This window comes from Sturnira hondurensis, unplaced genomic scaffold, assembly GCF_014824575.4.
Source record: "Sturnira hondurensis isolate 20B ecotype Veracruz unplaced genomic scaffold, ASM1482457v3 Scaffold0022824, whole genome shotgun sequence".
Taxonomy (NCBI): Eukaryota; Metazoa; Chordata; class Mammalia; order Chiroptera; family Phyllostomidae; genus Sturnira; species Sturnira hondurensis.
In genome coordinates, this window is record NW_028095455.1 from 33,971 (window position 1) to 54,953 (window position 20,983).

A 20,983-nucleotide genomic window follows, 5' to 3' on the forward strand; every position below is an offset into this window, starting at 1 on the left:
CAAAGTTAAGGAAAATTGGAGCATTAAATAGGCAAAAATAAATATGACAGCATAATTACAGTGATATTACGGGGAAGCTTTAAAATACTTTTTTTATTATAATTCTGGCTGATTATTATGTCTTTCCCTCAACAGAAAAAATATAAAGTGGCCATTTAAGAGTATTACATATAAGACTGTGACATTAATTTTGAATGGACAGTAAGTAGCCAAGCATTAGCTGAAATGTACACTTCTTAGTTTCCTAATTGTTGTGAAGCTATCATATTTTGGCTCCATTGATCCACTAATTGATGATCTGATTGCAGATTCTACAGTAGAAAACATTAGTGGATGGACAGGAAGTTTAGAATATCCATGTCCACTGAAGGAAACATCAGTAAACACAGATTCCCCATCTCCTCTGTCCAATCAGTATGACCTCTGTAGGAGATCTCTTCTTGCAGAACATGCGAGCATCTAATTCTGTCTTGCTGAGGAGTCAGGCTGGGGACATGGGCAGCTGTCTGGACTATGGAGTGAAATCTCACCCACAACTCCAGGATTCAATCCCTCCTCAGAGCCTTCCAGGCCAGATGCAAAAAAGGGATGGTTCGGGGTTCGGGGTAGTTCAGAGATGTTAAGGGACAGCCACTGCAAAGACAGGCCTGAGGAAGTGAGCAGCAGCAACCTGGTTGAAGGCAAGGTTGTTACAGAACACACCGGGGTGCGGGGGCTGCACGATCTAAAAGATCCCCCCTTTTTCTCCAGGGGTTCCTCCCTTGTATGACGTTTGCTTTGCCCACCGCCAGAAGAGAGATGTCTCTCACATGCCAGAGATTGGTGAGAAGGAAAGGCATTATTATTTATTTAAAAGTGATACAGACTGAAGTTCTTTAGAATACCCAGAAATGCACATAGTCCTTCCTCCTCCCTCTGCCCAGTCTGGGGTACCATATCTCAGGAAAGAAGTAGAACTCCGAGATTCAGGCTCCGGGGAACCATCCACGTGGCAAAAAGGGAGCACTTCCAAAGCCAGGTGGCCCCTGAAAAGATACATCCCAAAGAAACACCAAATGCCTGCCTCACTTGGGTGTAAATTCCAGCACCAATCTTCCTCTGCAATCTTCCTCTTCCTTATATCTGGCTCCTCCCAAAATTGACCACAGTTGCCAGCCTTCCAGGCAGGTGTGGCCCTGGGGTGTGGACCAGTCCTCTCCAAGCTCTTCTGAACCCCACTGCAAATCCCTATTTGGGGCCCCCCTCTTGGCTGCACCCTGTTACAAGGTGAAGGGAGGTGAAGATCCACCCAGTCTCTGAACTTGCATTATCTCTATGCTGGGGACCAACCAAAGGATCCCACATTTTCACTTTCACTGCTTTGAGATTCCTGGGGATGATTACAACTGTGGTGTAATGAGTTCACACAGGGTTCTGGTGCCTACATTTTGAGGGTGGATAATTTTTAAGGTAAGAAGTAAATGGGTTTACCAGAAGAGGGCTTTGTGGCAGGATTGCAGTAGTTCTTGACACATTAATGTAATTTTTCTCCGTGTATTTCCCTTTACCTCTGCTCTCTCTCTCTGTAGCCTGAGGGTCAGTTTCCCTGTCCAGCCCCATGTCAGAGCTGAGACGTAAAAAATACTTTAATACTTGAAAGTCCATTCACATTTCCCACACTTCTCTACAGACAGCCCAGTGGGTCACAGTAACGTTTGGGCATCTTCTCTAGGTCAGGCATTTACAGTGCATTGTGGGAAAAGTTAAAGAAATATTAATGTGTCTCATCTAGTCATGGAGCTTTAGTCTGAGGAGATGACACATGCATTTATGAAAAATTAAGTAATAGCTCAAGTGTTAGAGAATATGAAACTTTAAGAAAATGTCTCAGAACGGAAAAGAGATGACAAGAAATGCTGTGAGAGAGAGGAAGGAGGAAACCCTAGGTGCTGGGAAACCTTTGGCAAGGAATCCAGATTCTACCTGGACCCTGGAGAATGGCGAAGATGCCTGCTTCTGATGAGGTGTGTCCTGGTCCAGTCAGGCTGCCTTAAGGAGACAGCACAGACTAGGCGGCTTGTAAACAGCAGAAGATTTTATTTCTCACATTTTTGGAGTTTAGGAAACCCAAGATCAAGGCATGAGCAGGGTTGTGTTTGCTCAGGACCCTTTTCCTGTCTCATGTGTACTCACGTGGGGGGATGGAGCAAGGGATCTCTATGAGGGTCTCATTCATGAGAACAATAATCCCATTCATGAGAGCTCCACCCTCATGACCTAAGCACTTACTAAAGGGCCCATTGTCCTAATACCATCACCATCTTTGGGTTTAGGATTTCAACATGTGAATTTGGGGGGAAGGGTGGGCCAAACCATTCAGACCATAGCAGTATAGAAAACAGCATTTCTTCTTTTCATAAAAGATAAATTTAATGATTGAAGGAAATCTTTGATTCCCTTATATGTCTAGTGGAAATATAAATTAGCACAACCTCTGAAAAGGATAATTTGACAATATCTATCAAAATTACAAATGCCAGAGCAATACCACTTGTAGGAATTAACCCTACAGCTATATTCTTATACACACAATGTGACTTATGTATAAGGATATTCATTACAGCTTTATTTATAGTAGCAAAACACTGGAAACAACCCAAATGCCCATCAATAGGGAACTGATTCAATGTGGTAGCACATCAAAGCAATAAATTACTATATTAGTTATCCATGTGAACAGGTAAGGAAATTCTGTACTGATATGAAATAGATCTCCAAGATATATTTATTATTAAAAAAGGAAGTTATAGAACAGAGTACGATATGCTACTGTACACTATATTGTGCATACAATGTGTATGCTGGGAACACTTACTTTGCATACTAGGTACTTAGTATGTATACTCATTAATTTAGTATATTATGTACACTATGTGTTCTTCTAGATATACATTTTGCATTTTTGAGTAGAAAAAATGCTTGTCATGCCTGTCCTTTGACTAGTCCTTTCATTCCTTCCCCTTCTTTCCACCATTATTCCCTTCCCCTCTGGCTGCTCTCAGTCTGTCCCATGTTTCCATATCTCTGGTTCTATTTTGCTCATTAGTTTATTTTGTTCATTAGATTTTTCTTATAAATGAGATCACATCACATTTGTCTTTCACTGACTGGCTTATTCACTTAGCATAATATTCTCCAGTTCCATCCATGCTGTCAGAGGGTAGGAGTTCCTTCTTTCTTTCTGCTGCACAGTTTTCTATTTCTAATGGACCAACAGTTTTTTGATCCATTTATTTACTGATGGGCACCTAGGCTGTTTCCAGTGCTTGGCTATTGTAAATAGCACTGTTATAAACATAGGAATGCATAAGTTCTTTTGAACTGGTGTTTCAGGATTCTTAGGGTACATTCCCAGCATTGGAACTGCTGGGTCAACCCACTGTTTACGTTGCCATAGACATGAAAGATGCCTCCATAGATATGAAATAAATATTTGGACCTTGGGGGAGCTTACGAAAATGATCCCAGCTTATATTTATGCAGTCTGAGAACTGAGTTTAACATGTGAAGTTTTTGTGTAAGAGTGAGATGAAGCCTTTTGGTCAGCACTTTAGGGGATATTGCTGACTGTCGAAATTCCCCAACCTAGGCTTCCCCTCTTAGCATCTTGGCTTCTCCTTGGGAAACTTTGGCTGCCTGCCCCCAAATCAAGCATCCCTTTGACAAGATACAATAAGTTATTTTTGCCCCAATGATCTGCAATGGTGAAAGCTGAAAAGGGAAAGATCATGGAGAAGTTGCTCAATAGACAACAAAATTTACATAACTGAAACTGATTAGAAGAACTTTTATTGTGACAATGAAAGAAAATGCCATGGCAAGCTTGAGTAATAAAAAGAAAAACTAATATCAGCAACAACAATGACTGAGAGCAGGCTCCATCTGTCAACTACCTTTCTTCCTTTCTGGACGTGGATGACTTAGCAAGCTCAGGGTAAGTGTGAATGCTAACGTATATGAGATCAAATAAAATGATCTCTTTTTAGGACACTAAGGGTGATTGGGGACTCTAAAACTTGATTAAAATAATTCAGGCTTCTAGTAGAAAACTGAAATAAAGAAACATTACTGTAAAAGTTGCTTCATTCTGGGTGACAATGAGGGGAAAAATCCAGCTGTATTGAGAAATGTATGTATATTTGGGGGAAGAATGGGGATTTGCTTTACAGACCTACAGTTGGTCAGACCCGAGTTGCAATTTTATTAACTTTGTGACTTTGGGAATGTAGTTTAACTTCACTATACTCATTTTTGTTAATGGGTAAAATAGAAGAAGGTCTAAATGAGGCAGCATATCTAAAGTGCTCAGAACAATATCAATCTGTTCATTGATATTATTGATGCCAAGGGATGGTTTATTAAATTATTTTAAAGTCTAAGAGCTACAAATCCAGCTAGACTGTTATTGTTATGAAGGCTTAAGAACTATTTTAAATTAAAGTTAGTTTTGTATTATTAAAATGTTATGTATTATTAAACATTAAAAATGTCTAGGTTAAAATGTTTAAGTTTTCTTTCTATTTTAAATGTTAAAATAACTATGAATTAAAGTTGTGCTGGTTTGATGGTCCAAGTTGATCATCTTAATAATTTGGGATTTTTAAATAATGTTTAACTAGAATTTCTTTTCTTTTTCAATTTGCACATTTAAAATTCTGGTATTAATTCCTTTTTGGTTTAAAAAAAGGAATTAATGTCAGTTAATGTTGAGCTACTATAAAACAGAAATTGTGTAGCATACCATCACCTACTTAGGAATAATTTTGTAAATTTTTTTGATAAATAATATTTTGTTTTTAAAGAAAAATGTGTCATTCTTTACTAATTTTAGAACAAACCGCTTTCTAGTGGAAAGCAATTTCTCTTTCTATACCTCAAATTCAATTTCTATCTGTCTCAGTCTTTTCAGTAAATAGTGTTAGGAGAACTGGGCTGATATATGCAAAAAAGTGAAAATAGACCACCAACTTACACCAGAGTAAACTCAAGATGGATAAAAGACTTAAAAATAAGTTGTGATACCATAAAAATTCCAGAGGAAAACATAGGCAGTAAAATTTTAGATATGTCATGCAGTAATATTCTTGCTGATATATCTCCAAGGGCAAGGGAAATAAAGGAAAAAATAAATAAATGGGATTACATCAAATTAAAAAGCTTCTGCAGAGCTAAAGAAACCATTATCAAAATAAAAAAGGAACCGACTGTATGAGAGAACTTACGTGCCAACGATACATCAGACAAGGGTTTAATCTCCAAAACATTTAAAGAACTTACCAGGAAAACGATCCAATTAAAACATGGCTAAAGGACCTGAATAGACAGTTCTCCAAGGAGGACATACAGATGGCCCATGGACAGATGAATAAATGCTCAACATCACTAGCCATCAGAGAAAAGCAATAACCACAATGATATATCACCTCGTACCAGTCAAAATGGCCATCATTAATAAATCAACAAAGAACAAGCGCTGGCGAGGATGATGAGAAAAGGAACCCCCTTTGCACTGTTGGTAGGAATGCAGACTGGTACAACCACTGTGGAAACAGTATGGAATTTCCTGGAAAAAACTAAAAATGGAAATGTCTTTTGACTCAGCAATTCTGCTGCTGGGAATACACCTAAAGAATCCAAAAATGTCAGTTCAAAAGAGTTTATGCACCCCCACATCCATAGCAGTGCAATTTACAATAGCCAAGATTTGGAAACAGCCTGAAGTGCCCATCAGTGGATGAGTGGGTAAAAAAACTGTGGTACATTCACACAATGGAATCCTGCACAGCAGAAAGAAGGAATTCCTACCTGTGTGACAGCAAAAGCCAGTCCCTGAAATAAGCCTATTGGTGAAAGACAAACACCATATAACTTCACTTATAAGAGAAATCTAATGAACAGAATGAGCTGACAAGCAAAATAGAACCAGAGGCATAGAAACATAGAACAGACTGACAACTGTAAGAAAAGGGGAGAGGGGAGGTGGGGACTGATTGAAAGATGAGGGATTAGTCATGGAACATATACGAAAGTTCATGGACATGGACAATGGTGAGGGGAGTGATTATGGAATTGTGGAGTGAGCTGGGTGGAGGTGCAGTGAAGGGGAAAAAGTGGCATAACTTTATAGCATAAACAATAAAATATCAAATTAAAAATTCGATTCTTTTTTCTTTTTAATCATTTTTATCAATATTTGAAAACAATTGTCTCCATTTTCCCATTACCACTTTCCCCTGCCCCACCCAACCTCACCTCCCACCCTCAATCCTACCCCTCTTTGGCTTTGTCCATGGGTCCTTTATACACATTCATTGATGACCTTTTCTCTTCTTTCCCCATTATTTCCCTCCCCACTCCCCTCTGGCTACTGTCAGTTTGTTCTTGATTTCAACGTCTCTGGTTATATTTTGCTCACTTGTTTGTTTTGTTAATTAGGTTCCCCTTATAGGTGAGATCGTATGGTACTTTTCTTTTACCGCCTAGCCTATTTCACTTAGCATAATGCTCTCTCGATCCTTCCATGCTGTTGGGAAGAACAGGAGCTCCTTCTTTCGTTCTGCTGCATAAGATTCCATTGTGTAAATGTACCACAGTTTTTTGATCCACTCATTTACTGATGGGCACTTAGGCTGTTTCTAGCACTTGGCTATTGTAAATTGTGCCGCTATGAACATTGGGGTGCATAGATTCTTTTGAATTAGAGTTTCAGAATTCTTAGAGTATAATCCCAGCAGTAGAATTCCTAGGTCAAAGGCAATTTCATTTTTAATTTTTAGAAGAAATTCCATACTGTTTTCCACAGTGGCTGCACCAGTCTGCATTCCCACCAACAGTGCTCTAGGGTTCCCTTTTCTCATCATCCTCGCCAGCACTTGTTCTTTGTTGATTTATTAATGATGGCATTTTGACTGGTATGAGGTGATATATCATTGTGATTATAATTTGCTTCTCTTTGATGGCTAGTGATGTTGAGCATTTATTCATATGTCAATGGGCCATCTGTATTGTATGCCCTCCTTGGAGAAGTGTCTATTCAGGTCCTTTGCCCATGTTTCAATTGGATTGTTTGTCTTCCTAGTATGGAGTTGTGTGAGTTCTTTATATAATTTGTAGATCAAACCCTTGTCTGAGATATCATTAGCAAGAATATTTTCCCATACAGTTGGTTCCCTTTTCATTTTGCTAATGTTTTCTTCAGCTGTACAGAAGATTTTTATTGTGATAAAGTCCCATTTGTTTATTTGTTCCTTTATATCCCTTACTTTAGGGGACATACCAGTGAAAATATTGCTGTGCAGAATATCTGAGATTTTCCTGACTATCTTCTCCTCCAGGACTTTCATGGTATAATGACATATTTAAGTCATTTTTGACAATGGGGTGTTAAAATCCCCTAGTATAAGTATGTTGCTATCTGTATCTTTCTTGAAGTCCTCCAGGATTTTTCTTATATATTTGGGTGTTCCTATGTTGGGTGCATATATGTTTATAATGTTTATTATGTCTTCTTGATGGATTCTTCTCTTTATCATTATGAAATGTCCTTCTGAGCCTCTTTTTATGGCCTTTGTTTTGAAGTTTATTTTTTCAGATATTAACATTGCCACCCAGGCTTTTATTTTCTGTCCATTTGCTTGGAATATTTGTTTCCAACACTTCACCTTCAGTTTGCGTAGGTCTTTTGTTCTGAAGTGGGTCTCTTGTAGGCAGCATATGTGCAGGTCATGTTTTCTAATCCATTCAGCTACCCTATGTCTTTTGATTGGAACATTTAATCTATTTACATTTAAGGTTATTATTGATAGGTACTTATTTATTGCCATTTTACTCCCTTCGTACCTTTGTTCCTTTCTCTCTCATTCTTTTTCTTCTGTTTCTTAAAGGAGTCCCTTTAGCATATCTTGCAATGCTGGTTTGGTGGAGGTGTATTCTCTTAGCCTTCTTTTGTCTGGGAAGCTCCTTATTTCACCTTCCATTTTAATTGAGAGCCTTGCTGGGTAGAGTAGTCTCAGTTGCAAGCCTTTGCTTTCATTACTTGGAATATTTCTTGCCATTTTCTTCTGGCTTGTAATGTTTCTGTTCGGAAGTCAGCTGCTAGCCATAAGAGCACACCATAAATGAGTACCTGCCCTTTTCATTACATTTGTTGAGCAACTACCATATACTCTAAGTATTATGGAGAATAAAGAGATGACTCAGACATTCACACTACCCTTAAAAACACAAAGATTGGTATCATCACATAATGTCATTAATTATGGGCATAANTAGAGTAGTCTCAGTTGCAGGCCTTTGCTTTTCATTACTTGGAATATTTCTTGCCATTTTCTTCTGGCTTGTAATGTTTCTGTTCAGAAGTCAGCTGCTAGCCATAAGAGCACACCATAAATGAGTACCTGCCCTTTTCATTACATTTGTTGAGCAACTACCATATACTCTAAGTATTATGGAGAATAAAGAGATGACTCAGACATTCACACTACCCTTAAAAACACAAAGATTGGTATCATCACATAATGTCATTAATTATGGGCATAACTCCTCTGCCTCCCAAAACAAAACAAAAGAAAACATAATATACAAACAACAGGTTTGGTCAGAAATATAGACGCAAACCACTGAATCACCAGAAAATAATTAAAGCAGTTTGAACTCAGTGTTTATATTCTCTACCAGTGGAGTTAGAATTTATCAAACTTTTGAGAGTTAGTTCATGTATTTTGGTGCCTCACCGAGACTAAAACAAACATAGTATTTTTGTAGTTCCATCTGTTCTGATTCCATGTTACAGCACTAGAACATATGGAAGAGGTATAGTAAATAGTATTGACTTTTTTTAGTTTTACTACATGCTGGGCAATGTTCTGAATGCTTTATTAATTCATTTAGTCTTCCTAAAAACCCCATCAGGAAAGTGCTGTCATTATCATCTCCTCTTGACAAATGAAGAAATAGAGGAACAGAAAGCGTCTAGTAAAAGTGTCTAGTGAAACTGTGGCCCCAGGATGCAAACACAGTTTGGCATCAGAACCCATGCTCTTAAACTCCACACTGTCAACTAAGAGGTTTCAGAGATTAATACGATGGGAGCAATGTAGTATGTACTGATGACTGCTTAGGTTGGACAGCTCCAGAGGAAGTCTGATGTTGTCTGCCCGTATATTTTTGTGTTTTTTTTCCAGGCAACAGGAGCTAATTTGACTAGTGCTGCTATAGATATTCTAGTATGTTTTCGATAAATCTTTGAATCAAAAGATTCAATCTTTGAATCTTGGTATCTTTGAATCATTTCTGGTCAGTGTATACCAGATAGTTAGTTCAGTTGCTTTATCATTGGTACGTACCAAGGAGTGGAATTTCTGGGGCATAGTGTGGAACTGCTGGAAAGTGTACCAGTTTGCATTCCTACCATCACTGTATGGGACTTCCAGTTGCTCCACCTTCTCACCAACATTTGGAATTGTGTTTCTTTTATTTTAGGCATTCAGGTGGATCTGTATGTAAAGGAATCACATTATGGTTTTAATTTTCATTACCCTAATGACTGATGGAGTTGAGTTCCTTTTTCATATATTTATCAGCCATTTGGCAATAAACTTCTATGAGTGTCTTTTCAAGTGTTTTGCCCATTTTTCTATTGGATTGTCTATCTTATTGATTTTGTAGGAATTCTTAACAGATTCTAGACGTAAGTCCTTTGTCAGTTATATGAATTGAAAGTATCTACTCTGTGGGTTGTCTATTTCCTCTCATAATGGGATCTTTTGATGAACAAAAGTTCTTAATACTAAAATCCTATTTGTCAATTTTTCTGTTTGATTGGTATTTTGTTCATGTCCCATTTAAGCATACTTTGCCTACTCCAAGGTCATGAAAACCTCTTCCATGTTTTTTTTCTAAAATTTATATTGTAGTAAGTTTTGAAATCAGGAAGTGTGAGTCCTTCAGCTTTGCTCTCCCTTTTCAAGGTTGCCTTGTCTATTTGGGGTCCCTTGATATTCCATATGGATATTAGGATGATTTTTTCCGAAAAACATTATCGAGATTTTGATAGAGATTGAATTGAATCTGTAAGATCACTTTGAGTAGTATTAACATTTTTATGAGAAAATTATTCTCTGCATTGCCATCTCTTTTTTATTTTTTTAAAATTTATTGGGTTGACTTTGTTTAACAAAATTATATAGGTTTCAGGGGTACAGATCTGTAATACATTATCTGTATGCTGTATTGTGTGTTCCCTACAAGTCAAGCTTCCTTCCATCACCATTTATCCTCTTTACCCTTTCCTACCGACCCCATCCCCTTTTTGCTCTGGTAATCACCATATTGTCTGTCTATGCAGTTTGTTTTATTTTGTCTTGCTAATTCCTTCACCTTTTCCACCCTGCCTCCTACCCCCTCCCCTCTGACAGCTGTCAGTCTTTTCTCTGTATCTATGAGTCTGATTCTATTTTGTTAGTTAGATTCCACATGTAAGTGAAACCATAGTACTAACATCTTAATAAAATATTAAGTCTTCTTGTTAATGAACATGGGATGTGTTTTCACTTATTTATGTCTTATTTAATTTTTCAGCAATGTTTTGTAGTTTTCATTGTATATATCTTTCACCTTCTTGGTTAATTTCTAAATATTTTATTCTTTTTGAAGCTATTGCAAATGGGATTTAAAAGAATAATTTTCTTTTAAGATTGTGCCTTGTTACTATATACAAATGTAACTAATTTTTGTGTGTTGACTTTGTATTCTGCTACTGTGCCGAGTTCATGTATTAGTTTTTAGTATGTGTGTTGCCAGAATGAGCACATTTTATAGTTATAACACGCTTTTTTTGGTGTGTGGAATCTTTAGGGTTTTCTACATATGAGATTATATCATCTGTGAAAAGAGATGATTTTACTTCTTCCTTTCCAATTTTGGCACTTTTTATTTCTTTTTCTTGCCTAATTTCTCTGGCTAGAACTTTCAGTCTTTCACCATTGTTTGTGACATTTACAGTGGGTTTTTCACACATTGCTTGTGTTATATTTAGGAAGTTTCCTTCTATTCCTAGTTTGTTGAGTATTTTTTGTTGTGAAACAGTGTTGAATATTGTCAAATGCTTTTTCTGCATGATTGAAACAATCATGTAGCTTTTCCCCCCTTCAATTCATGGTGTATTACACTGATTGATTTTCATATGTTGAACTATTCCTGCATTCCAGGAATAAATTCCAGTTAGTTATGATGCAGAATCCTTTCAATATGTTGTTGAATTCAGTCTGCTGAAATTCTGTTGAGGATTTTTGCATCAAAGTTCCTAAGAGGTATTGATTTGTTATTTTCATTTCCTGTAGGGTCTTTCTCTGACTTTGATATCTGAGTAGTTAATAATGGCCTCCTAGAATGAGTTATAATGTGTTCCCTTCTCATCAATATTTTCCAAAATCCCGAGAAGGATTGGTATTAGTTCTTTTTTAAATGTTTGGTAGAATTTACCAGTGAGACCATGAGGTCCAGAATTTTTCTTTGTTAGGAGATTTTTGATTATTGATTCAATCCTCTTACTAATTATAGGTCAATTCAAATTTTCTTATTTATTTATTGTTCAAGTATGGTTGTCTCCATTTTCCCACCAGCACTTACTCCTGCCCTACCCACCTCCACCTCCCACCCTCAATCCTTCCCCCTTTGGCTTTGTCCATGGGTCCTTTATACATGTTCCTTGATGACCCTTCCCCTTCTTTCTCCTGTTACCCACCCCCTAGTTAGATTTTCTTATTTACTTTTATGTAATCTTGGGAGGTTTTATGTTTCTAGAAATTTGTCCATTTCCTCTAGCTTATCTAATTTATTGGCATCCAATTGTTGATAGTACTATCTTATAATCTCCTTTTTTTCTGTAGAATTGGTAGTAATGTCTCCATTTTGATTTCTGATTTTAGTAATTTGAATCCTCTTTCTCTCTTTCTCTTTTTTTTAGTCCATCTAGTCAAGGGTTGTCAATTTTGTTGACCTTTTCAAAAAACAAAATTTTGTTTTTATTGATTTTCTCTATTATTTTCTATTCTGTATTTTGTTTATCTCTGCTCCAATCTCTATTATTTTCTTCTTTCTGCGAGCTTTGGGTTTTGTTTGTTCTTCTTTCTCTAGTTCCTTGAGTTGTGTAGCTGGAATGTTGATTTGAAATATTTTTTTAGTATGTGTTTATAGCTATAAATTTCTCCCTTACCACTGCTTTTACTGCATACCACAAGTTTTGGTATGCTGTTTTTTTTCATTCATCTCTAAGTATTTTCTAATTTCCCTGTGATTTCTTCTTTGATCCATTAGTTATTTAAGAGTTTATTACTTAATTTCCATAAATTTGCTAATTTCCAGTTTTATTTTTGTTTTTGATTTCTAACATCATTCATGGTAGTCAGAGAAGATACTTTGTATACTGATCATATAAATATACTTATCATGTAATATACCTCTCCTAGAAAATGTCCCATGTACATATAAGATGAATATATTCTGTTGTTGTTGGGTATAGTATTCTGCATATGTCTGCTATATCTAGTTGATTTGTTGTGTTGTTCAAGTCCTCTATTCCTTACTCATCTTCTATATGGTTGTTCTGTCCATTAGTTCAAATGGGGTATTAAAGTGACCAGCTATTCTTACAGGACTGTCTATTTCCCCCTTTAATTCTGTCAGTTTTTGCTTCAGATATTTTGATGGTCTGTCATTAGATGTGTAAACATTAATAATTGTTATATCTTCTTGCTGCATTGAATCTCATTAAAATATGATGTTCTTCTTTGTTATTATAAGTTTCTTGGTTTTAAAGTTGTTTTTGTCTGATATTAGTATTGCCCGTTCCTTTTTGGATACTATATTCATGGAATGTTTTTCCAATCTTATACTTTCTTTAAAAATTTTTTGATTGATTGGTTAATAATATTTTGTTTTTCAATTACAGTTGACATACAATATTATATTAGTTTCAGGTACGCAACATAGTGATTAGAAGGTGAGCACCCTGATAAATCTAGGACTCATCTGATACCATACATAGCTATTATAATATTATTGACGATACTCCCTAAACATCCCCATGATTGTATCAATTTTTACTTCTTAATCATTTCCCCACTTTTCACCAATCCTACCAACCCCCCTCCTGTTTGGCAATCATCAATATGTTCTCTCTGTTTGTTTCTATTTTGCTTATTGGTTTGTTTTGATTTTTAGATTCCACGTGTAAGTGAAATCATATGTTATTTGTCTTTCTCTGTCTGACTTATTTCACTCAGCACAACACCTTCTAAGTCCATCCATGTTGTTGAAGATGGCAACATTTCATTGTTGTTTTAGAGATGAGTCATACTTTCTTGTCTATCTGCACTACTTCTCTATCCATCTACTGATGGACACTTGAGTTACTTGCCTATATTAGCTATCATAAATAATGTTGCAGTGAACATATGCATACATATGTCTTTTTGAATTAGTGTTATAGATTTCTTCTTTGGATAGATACACAGAAGTAGAATTGCTGAGTCTTTGTCTCTTGTTATAGCCTTTGTTTTAAAGTCTATTATGTCTGGTATAAGTATTGTTACCCCAGAATTTGTTTCCATTTTTATGAAATACCTTTTTTCATCCCTTTAATTTTAGTCTGTGTGTGTCTTTTTTTTAAAATATATTTTATTGATTATACCATTACAGTTGTTCTATTCCCCCCCTTCATTCCCCTCCACCCACACACTCCCTCCCCCCACACACTCCCTCCCCCACCATTCTCCCCCATGTAGTTTATAACCACCTGTCTCAAGTTCTTTGGATTCTATATTTCCCCCACTATTCTCGCCCTCCCCCCTGTCTATTTTCTACCTACCATCTATGCTATTTTCTGTGCCTTCTCCCCCCTTCTCCTCCTCTCACTTCCCTGTTTCTAACCCTCCATGTGATCTCCGTTTCTATGCTTCAGCTCCTGATCTAGCTGTCCTCTTGGTTTGCTTTTGTTTTAGGTGTGGTTGTTAATAACTGTGTGTTTGCTGTCCTTTCACTGTTCATATTTTTCATCTTCTTTTTCTTATATAAGTCCCTTTAGCATTTCATATAATAAGGGCTTGGGGATGATGGACTCCTTGAACTTGACCTTATCTGAGAAGCACTTTATCTGTCCTTCCATTCTAAATGAAAGTTTTGCTGGATAAAGCAATCGTGGCTGTAGGTCTTTGGATTTCATGACTTGGAATACTTCTTCCCAGCCCCTTCTTGCCTGTAAGGTCTCTTTTGAGAAATCAGCTGACAGTCTGATGGGTACTCCTTTGTAGGTGACTGTCCCCTTATCCCTTGATGCTTCTAGGATTCTCTCCTTCATTTTAGTCTTGGCTAATGTAATGATGATGTGCCTTTGTGTGTTCCTTCTTGGGTCCAACTTCTTTCGCACTCTCTGAGCTTCCTGGATTTCCTGGAAGTCTATTTCCTTTGCCAAACTGGGGAAATTCTCCTTTATTATTTGTTCAAATAAGTTTTCCACTCGTGGCAGTTTCTTTCCCCCTTCTGGTACCCCTATAATTCGGATGTTGGAACGTTTAAAGATGTCCTGGAGGTTCCTAAGCCTCTCCTCATTTTTTTGAATTCTCATTTCTTCATTCCTTTCTGGTGGGATGTTTTGTTCTTCCTTCTGGTCCATTCCATTGATTTGAGTCCCAGTTTCCTTTCCATCACTATTGGTTTCCTGTGCATCTCCCTTCATTTCAATTAGTTTAGCCTTCATATGTTCCTCTAATTTGTGACTTTGTTCCTCTAATATGTGACTATAATCTACCAGTTCTGTGAGCATCCTGATAAATAGTGTCGTGAATTGTGCTTCTGAGAGGCTGGCAATTTCTCGGTTGCTTAGAGTTATTAGCTCTGGGACTTTGAGTTCTTCTTGCGCCACCTTTCGGGTTGTTCGTGCCTGTTCCATAGCAGGATCAGAGCCCTAAAGTGTTCACTAGAACAGGGCAACTAAGTCACTGGGTTGTGACGTTGTATGTGGGGGCGGGGTCAAAGAGGGACAATGGCTCTCACTGGTATTGCAGGGCAACTAAGTCGCTGGGTTGTGACGCTATATGTGGGGGGGGGGGTCAAAGAAGGACTCTGGCGTCCTGTCCGCCGCCTGCCGCCATGGCCCTCACCGGTGCCGCAGTTGCTGCCGTCACCGGGCCCACGCATTTTGTCCCACTGCATGCGAGTGTGCCACCGCCGTCAGCCCTCGCCCCCTGGGGCCTGCGTGGTCTGTCTCACTATGCGTGAATATACGCCCGCGGTCTGCCCGGCACCCCAACTGGTTCCAGTCTGCCTGCGCGCCTGGGTCAGGGGCCCTGTCCTGCCCGACCCTGCTCGCTGGCTCCGCCCCTCTTACCGTCCCCGTTGAACGGTTAGATGTAGTTGGACTTCCGTATAATTCAATTTTCTGTCCTTTGGTTGTGTCTTTGTTTCTCCAAACCTTTGTTGTATTCAAACTTGGTTGTGGGAGAAGGCACAGTGTTTCCACCTATGCCTCCATCTTGGCAGAAGTCAGTCTGTGTGTGTCTTGATCTTGATTCTGTTGTAGATAACATATGTAAGGGTCTCATTATCTATTTAGCCATCTTGTCTTTTTATTGGATCATTTAATTTTTTACATTTAAAATAATTATTGATAGATATATAGTTATTGTTATTTTATTATTTATATATTTATCTTTTTTCCTTCTTCTTAAAGAAGACCCTTTAACATTTCTTATACTACTGATTTGTGGTGATGAACTCCTTCAGCTTTTTCTTGTCTGGGAAGCCCTTTATCTGTCCTTTGATAGTAAATGATGGCTTTGCTGGGTAGAGGAATCTTGGTTATAGGTCCTTGATTTTCATCACTTTGAATATTTTGTGCCAGTCCTTTCTGGCCTGCAAAGTTTCTTCTGAGAAATCCAGTGATAGTCTCACAGGAGCTATCTTGTATGTAACTAACTGCTTTTCTTTTGCTGCTTTTAAGATCTGTCTTTGTCTTTAACCTTTGGCACTTTAATAATGATGTGTCTTAGTGTGGCCCTTTTCCGGTTCATCTTGTTTGGAACTGTGTGCTTCATGGGGTTGTATGTCTATTTTTTTTGCCAGGTTAGGGAAGTTTTACATTATTATTTTTTTAAGTAGCATTTATTTATTTTTAATATTTTAATATATTTACTGAATGTATTGTGATTTCATTGGTAAGTAAAATTATATAGGTTTCAAGTGTACAATTCTATAATACATCATCTCTATATTTTATTGTATGTTCCTACCCCGAGTCAAGTCTTTTTCCATTACAATTTATCCCTCCTTTATCCTTTTCTACCTGCCTCCAGCCCCCCTTTTCTCTGATAATCTGTATACTATTGTTTGTGTCTGTGAATGTCTTATTTTTCTTAATCACTTCACCTATTTTACCCAGCTGCCCAACTCCCCTCCCCTCTGACAGTTGTCAGTCTGTTCTCTGTATCTATGAATGTTTTTATTTTGTTTGCTTATTTATTTACTTTACTCACTAGATTCCACATATAAGTGAAATTGTGTGGTATTTGATCTTCTCTGACTGGCTTATTTCACTTGGTGTAATACCCTCTAGGTCCATCCATAATGTTAAGATTTCCTTCTTTTTTTACCACTGAGTAGTAGGTTTTCAATTTCTTGTTCTCTTCTTTTTCCTTCTTGTACCCCTATGATTTGAATGTTGTCATGTTTGATGTTATCCCAGAGGCCCTTTAGCTATTCTTATTTTTTTGAATTCTGTTTTCTTTTTGCTATTTTGATTGGGTGTTATCTGCTATGGTATTTTCCAAACTGCTTATTTGATCCTCTGCTTCATCTAAAATACTGTTGACAGCCTTAAATCCTTTCTCAATATCCTGGATAGTCATTGAATCCAAGGATATAGATCCCTCTTCATTCCAAAAATAATTTTATTATATTGTCTAGAGAGAAGAAATATTATTTCTTGTTGTTTTCCTAGGGGGTTGGTGATTCTGGGTGGATTAATTAAGATGATTAAGTTGTGAAGACAGTTGGGACTTTTAGAGAAAGTGGGTCCACAGAACCCAAATTGCTACTAAGAACAATTTATGAATGTAGGTCATGAAGCTCTGAAAGAAGTTTCTTTTTGGTATTTCTTAAGGATTGAGTGAAAGGAAGACACTGGGAAATTCTGTGAACACTCAGGGAAGTCTTGAGCCTGTTTGCTATGAAGAGAAGAATTACAACTGGGGGCCAATAGGTGAGTGTGGAGAGGGTGAAGTAAGGCAGGAGACTACTTACTCAAATCAGGATGGTTATGAAAATTCTCTGGTTTGACCTTCAAGAATTTACTGGAAATGAATAACTTCACACATACACAAATATATGCATGCATGCATCTATTGAAAAGAAAAAACATAACAAATGTCTTTTGCAAGTGGGCTGGTGCCAAGTTAAAATATGATGATTATCCTTAAACTCTCCTGCTGAGAAAGAAGGGGTATTGCCTCCCAGCTACAGATGTGGACAAGGAGTGAACATCCTGGCTGTGACACCCATGGCAGAAATGTGCTGCTCCCTTCTTCAGGCCAGTCCTCCCAACCCTCCCAGTTTCTTTTCTTTTCAGCCACTGCATGATGGCTTATCCACCCTGGTCACTTTCTCAGGCATCCCCATCTCTTCCTTCTTACTATCATACCAAGACTGGGCCTTCTGACTGGGCCTCTGGCAATCTTTAGTACCTCATTTGACCCAACTCTTTTCTTCAGGAGTCAGGTTGTAATTTCACAAACTTGGACATATATTACATGGAGTAAAATGTTTATTAACTCTGATTACTTAATAATATTTCTAGAAAATTAACCATTTGTGGAAATAAATGTGCATGTATAAAATAGACATAGATAGAGATATAGATATATACACACAGAGAAAACATCTGCATACAAGAGAGATGAATTCTGTGCATGTCTATTGATTACAAAGCAGTTGCAGCCTACGAGGAAGGGAGAGAAGAAGCGGGGAGGGAAAAGTAAAAGAACTAGAGTTGACAAAGAGTAAAAGCAAAGATGCTCACCTATCTTCTACTTTTAATGCAAAGCATGTCACTGTCAGATAATGTCATAAATCCCCTAGCAAGAATCCCCAGGGTTCTGCCACTGAAGAAGTTGTTTTCTTTCCCATTTCCAGATCTGGAGAGGATTCATTCAGTCTTCTTGTTGATCAGTTTTTGATCATCTAAAGAGGTTTCACTTTTTACAACAGGCTTTAAAACTTCCATTAGCTTCTCTAAGGTTACTCCTGATACATACATTTATTATTTTTTTCATGATTATTTCAAGAATGTCTGGTTGGAGATAAAATCACAGATCTCATTATTACAGACATTAAGAGAAGCAATAGTAAACAAAGGAAACCCAGAGCCAGGTGATGGGGGTTAAATATCAGTTCTGTTATTTATTCAGCATGTAAATCTTCAGCAAATTGTCTACTCTCTCTTTGCCTCAGTTTTCCTATTTATAAAATAGGCCCAATGAGTATAACCTACCTCTTATAAAGGGGAGACAGGGGGCATCTGTAATAGTGTCAACAATAATTTTAAAAGATAATTGCTGCAAGTAAGAATAGACTGCACATTCCACTAATCCCTCCTGGTCACTCTTCTCCCACATCGATCTGTGTAATAGAATGTTCCACCCCAGAACAGCATCAGGAAGGGAGGCTGGAGTGAAATGTGTAGCACAGCTGACCTCAAGTTCAGGGTGTGGGGCCAGGTACTTCCTCACCTTCCCCCGCCTATGACAGGAGCCAGCAAATTGGCCAAGCCTGTGTCCAATGCAGAAAGCCTCTGCATTCTCTATTCATCTTTCATCACTTTCCAGCCAATAGAAGGTGCTGGTGTCATGGCCACCACTCTTAGGTTGCCTCATATTCCAGCTTTATTTGCTAAGGAAAATGCTCAGGATCACAGGCCAAGGAATGAGGAAACTCTGGGGCCAGAAAAAATCTTCCCCAAGCCTCATTACAGCAAAATTCCCTGGTACATTATATCTTTATCAGGTTCCTCAAAAGTTAAGTAACATTTTCAGCCAGTTGAACTTCCTTAACCTGATTTCCTAGAAAAGCTAGATATTCAGAGAAGTTGTAGGGCACTGGTGATCTAACGAAGAGGTCAGACAATTCTCCCACGGAGCCCCTTCTCAGGCCTGAAAAATTACCTGCCAGCATAGGAACATAATCAAATCTGTTGTCAGGGAGAGGCTCCAACTATTTGCCCTCCACAAACTGATCATTCGCTTAGTTACCCTGCCACAATTAGATCTTGAGTTCCTGCAAAAGCCAAATTTATCTGAGGCCTGTCGAGCCTCAGCTGACTAACCAGTCTATTTCCCCACAATATGACTTACTCTACAGGAACATGGGTCTTCAGGTGCACACCCTTTGATCCAGAGAGTCCACTTACAGCAACTTTTTCCAAGGAAATAATTTGACCAGGGTTCAGAACCAGTTATACAGGGTCATTTATGGTGCTATTATCTTATAATATCAAAAATATTGGAAATAATCTAAGTGGCCATCACTAGGGGATGGCTTCAATAAATTATGGTATAACCATACAATGATATACTAATTAGTATTTATAAATAATCATGGGGTCTATAATTATTTACATGGAAAGATGCCCACAATATCTTTGATGAGTGATAAAAGCAGTTCAGTGAGCAGCATTCTGATACAATGACACTTTATTCCTTATTTCTTTAAGATTTACTTATTTATTTATGTTTAGAGAAGGGGGAAGGGAGGGAGAAAGAAAGGGAAAGAAAAATTGATGTGTGAACATCGATTAGTTGCCTCTCGCACACCCCCAGCTGGGGACTGAGCCCTGCATTATAAGTATGTGTTCTGACTGGGAACCTTGCCAGCAACCTATCAGTTTGCAGGATAATGCCCAACCCACTGAGCCACACCGGCCAGGACAATATAATGTCACTTTAAATTAAAGTTGCACTGTATCCAGAGACCTACAGATAATTATGTTCACTGTAATATTAATAACAGTTATCTCTAGGGTTAGTTATTTGGATCATTTTTGGTTTTCTTTTTTTCTAATTTAAAAATAATTTTATAATAATATAGTGTCATTTTAATCTGAAAAAAAACTAAGCTTTTTACATTTTAATTCTGAGAAGAAAATGAGCTAGGTGTTTAGGTTTGTGGGGTTTTTTTACTTTTTATTGAATTTATTGTGTGACATTGGTTAATAAAATTATATTGGTTTCAACTTTATAGTAAATCATCTGTAGATTGCATTGTGTATTTGCCACTCCAAGTCAAGTCCCTTTCCATCACCATTTATCCCCTTCTTTGAGCTAGATTTTAATCATGTTTTGGGAGTGTAATCTTGTATTGGCCACACCAATCAGGTTATAGCAATTAAAATTTCTTGAACACATACTACATGCCAACAGGCCCTGTTTGAAGCACCTTCCATGTCTCAGATCATTTATATGACAATGCTGAGGCAAGTCTTTTGTGACCCCTGTTTTACAGATGAAACAGGCATCAAGAGAAAGTTATTAGTTGAAGATCTCAGAGCTGCTAAAAGCTGAAACAGAGATTTGGACAGAGGTCTCTGATTGTGGCCTCTGTGCTGTTCCACATGCAGTTCACCTTATCCTTACCTCAGGGAGGTGTGGAAGCGGGTGAGGGAGTGATGAAAGCAGGAGTTTATACCCTTCTCCTTGCCCTTCCCAAAAGCTCTAAAGCTGAACCACTGGCCACCTATTTACTTAACCCCTCGAAGCTCCCGTGTCTCTTTTGTAAAACAGGGAAGCCTTGTTAGGCCACCCAATTTAGGATTAATTCGTCCACTCTCTACTCCATACCTGGACATAGTAGCAACTTATTTCATGGTGCTTATATTTGCCCCACTTTCATTACCAACATC

At 37.8% G+C, this 20,983-nt stretch overlaps 1 protein-coding gene across 1 annotated transcript in view; it reads left to right on the top strand.

Annotated features, from left to right (window-relative positions):
* The first annotated feature begins 3,915 nt into the window (after positions 1 to 3,915).
* The window catches only part of PDCD1LG2 (programmed cell death 1 ligand 2), a 100,602-nt gene continuing 83,534 nt past the window's right edge, over positions 3,916 to 20,983 (top strand). Inside the window, exon 1 of the mRNA XM_037036335.1 lies at positions 3,916 to 3,973. The gene's annotated coding sequence lies outside the window, so the exon portion shown is untranslated. The remainder of the gene's footprint in view (positions 3,974 to 20,983) is intronic.